This window comes from Limulus polyphemus, unplaced genomic scaffold (assembly GCF_000517525.1).
Source record: "Limulus polyphemus unplaced genomic scaffold, Limulus_polyphemus-2.1.2 Scaffold9411, whole genome shotgun sequence".
Classification (NCBI taxonomy): Eukaryota; Metazoa; Arthropoda; class Merostomata; order Xiphosura; family Limulidae; genus Limulus; species Limulus polyphemus.
Window position 1 is genome coordinate 1 of NW_013675021.1, and position 3422 is coordinate 3422.

The window sequence follows — 3422 nt, forward strand, 5'->3', positions numbered from 1 at the left end:
AAGCACAAAGCTACACAATGGACTATTGTTTGTTTGTAGTTAAGCACAAAGCTACACAATAGGCTACCTGTACTCTGTCCGCAACGGGTATTGAAACCCAATTTCTAGCGTTGTAAGTCCGCAGATATACTACTGTGCCACTGGGTGGCAAATGGACTACTTGTGCTGTGCCCACCACGCTGCTTCCCAGTGGCACAGCGATATGTCTTCGGACTTATACTGCTAGAAACCGGGTTTCGATACCTATGGGGTGCAGACCACAGATAGCCTTTCGTGTAGTTTCGTGCTTTATAACAAACAACAACAACCCACTACGGGTATCGAAACCCTGTTTTTAGCATTATAGAACTTACTGTTGAGCCAATGGGAGGAATTCTGTCAGCCTACAGGGTCTTTTCTATTGACCAATAGGAATATTAATAACATAATTTTGTCTCTGCACATTTACAACATTGTTACAAGTTAAATCCAACTAAAACTGATGTTTAATCTCAAATAATAATGTTTTACTTTTGTAAGGAAGGAATTCGTTCAAATTAATTCTACTGGTTAATTTTTTTTCTTAACAAGTCGATTGTTGAAAGAGTTTTAATGTTTTGGAGAGAAACACAAGTCCAACGCAGATTTTGTTTCTCACTTTTCACGCCAGTGTAAAACAAATTATTGCCCAATGATAAGACGATTTTTTTTTAGATATCACAATGAAAAAATGTTTAACTCACCTGTATTGACTGGGTTCGTTTGGATGAGTCGCTCTGATTTTAGTAACTAGGTTTTTAATTATGTTACAGAGGAATGCGAGGTTAAGCTGAAAATTAACAAGAACAAAAGTTCAAATAATTTAAACGCTCAGAGTATTTATTTTTTGTCTAAACCATGCCATAAACTCTTACATTTCACAGTGAAATAAACTTAACATCATAGAACGAATCATGGGACAAATCAGAGAAACGTCTGTATCAAATATGTGTTTGTTACACTTATTTTTCTCTCCCCTAGCTGACAGAATAATCCTTCTCTAAGCCTCGGAGAAATTGGTTTTAGATCATTAAAATATCACAGAGTGATTTAACCACTACGGGCTCTAATTTCTTCATTATTTTGAAAGAATATTCTAGAAGGTATAGAGGATAATTTAGTTTTGTCATATATTTCAGCTAAACTAAACCCCAGCAAGTCACCCATAAACTCAATAAAAAAATCTAGCAAGTCACATTAGCTAAACTAAAACCCAACAAGCCAATATGGCTTGCTGTGATTTAGTTTAGATAATGTGACTTGCTGTGGTTTGGTTTAGTTAATGTGACTTGCTAGATTTTTTATTGAGCTTATGTGTGGCTTGTTGGGTTTTAATTTAGCTAATATAACTAAACTAAACCACAGCAAGCCACATTAACTAAATTAAACCACAGCAAGTCACATTAGCTAAACTAAACCACAGCAAGTCACATTAACTAAACTAAACCATAGCAAGCCACACATAAGCTCATTAAAAAATCTAGCAAGTCACATTAACTAAACTAAGCCACAGCAAGTACATTAACTAAACTAAACCACAGCAAGTGACATTAACTAAACTAAACCACAGCAAGTCACATTATCTAAACTAAACCACAGCAGGTCACATTAGCTAAAGTAAAACCGACATTAAGACAGCTTAGTCTCACTAAAAGTGAACTTGGGTTATGACATTAACGCTAAGACAGTCCCGTCTTACTAAACTTGAACTGACATGATTACATTAAGAAACGGATTTTTTGTTGTTGTTTAGCAGTCTATGTTAACGTTCTTACTCTTTTTGTTTTGTTATATTTTCAGGTGTTGGGTTATCCCAATAGGAATGTATGAATGGGTTATGAACGGGCCCTACTTGTTCAGCTTACTGGTAAGTGTTCTGTCAAAACGTCCACTTCCATGGGTTTTGTTTTAGCTTATGTATGACTTGCTGTGGTTTAGTTTAGCTAATGTGGCTTGCTGTGGTTTAGGTTAGTTAATGTGACTTGCTGTCACTAAAAGTGAACTTGGGTTATGACACTAAGACAGATCAGTCTTACTAAACTTGAACTGAAACGATGAGATTAAGACACTTCAGTCTTACTAAAAGTGAACTTAGGTTATGACAGCAATACAACTCAATCTTACTAAACTTGAACTGACATGATAGTCTTACTAAAAGTGAACTTTGGTTATGACATCAAGACAACTCAGACTTACTAAACTTGAATTGACAAGATGACATTAAAATAGCTCAGTCTTATTTAACTTGACTGACATTATGACATTAAGACAATTCAGTCAAGCTGTTTTAATGTCATAATGTCAGTTCAAGTTTAGTAAGACTGAGATGTCTTAATGTCATCATGTCAGTTCAAGTTTAGTAAGACTGAGCTGTCTTAGTGTCATCATGTCAGTTCAAGTTTAGTAAGTCTGAGTTGTCTTAGTGTCATCATGTCAGTTCAAGTTTAGTAAGTCTGAGTTGTCTTGATGTCATAACCAAAGTTCACTTTTAGTAAGACTGAGCTGTCTTAGTGTCATCATATCAGTTCAAGTTTAGTAAGACTGAGCTGTCTTAGTGTCATCATGTCAGTTCAAGTTTAGTAAGACTGAGCTGTCTTAGTGTCATCATGTCAGTTCAAGTTTAGTAAGAGATAACTTTGTTTTAAACTTTACGTATGTAAAACATTTGAATGTACTCTCCAGTTTTTAATAATGAAGTTTATTTTTGTGTGGGACATTCTACCTATTGCAGCATTCCGTTCTGTGTGAATGAGGCAACTTACACTGTCTTTTCACCATTTGTACTTAACCTATTATAATGTTGTTACAAGTATGATATCATAAGGGCGTTGTAATTACTCGATGTAAAATAATATATATTCCTTTGCACCAACGTAATGTCAAGAAGCACACTTGCAACACCAACGTAACGTCCAGGATCACTCTTGCAACATTAATTTTTACCCCTGAAATATTTCTTTTACACTAACGTAACTTTATGAACGATACTTCTAACTTGAAGTAATGTTAGAAATACTGTTTACGCAACATCATCGCCTCAGAAACGTCAGGGTTAGCATAATATAGTACATCAACGTAACGTCAAGAACTATACTAATATGTCAGGGTTAGCATAATATAGTACACCGAAGTAACGTCAAGAACTATATTAATACGTCAGGGTTAGCATAATATAGTAAATCAACGTAACGTCAAGAACTATACTAATACGTCAGGGTTAGCATAATATAGTACATCAACGTAACGTCAAGAACTATACTAATACGTCAGGGTTAGCATAATATAGTACATCAACGTAACGTCAAGAACTATACTAATACGTCAGGGTTAGCATAATACAGTACACCAATGTAACGTCAAGAACTATACTAATACGTCAGGGTTATGCCATGTGTCGTAACTTA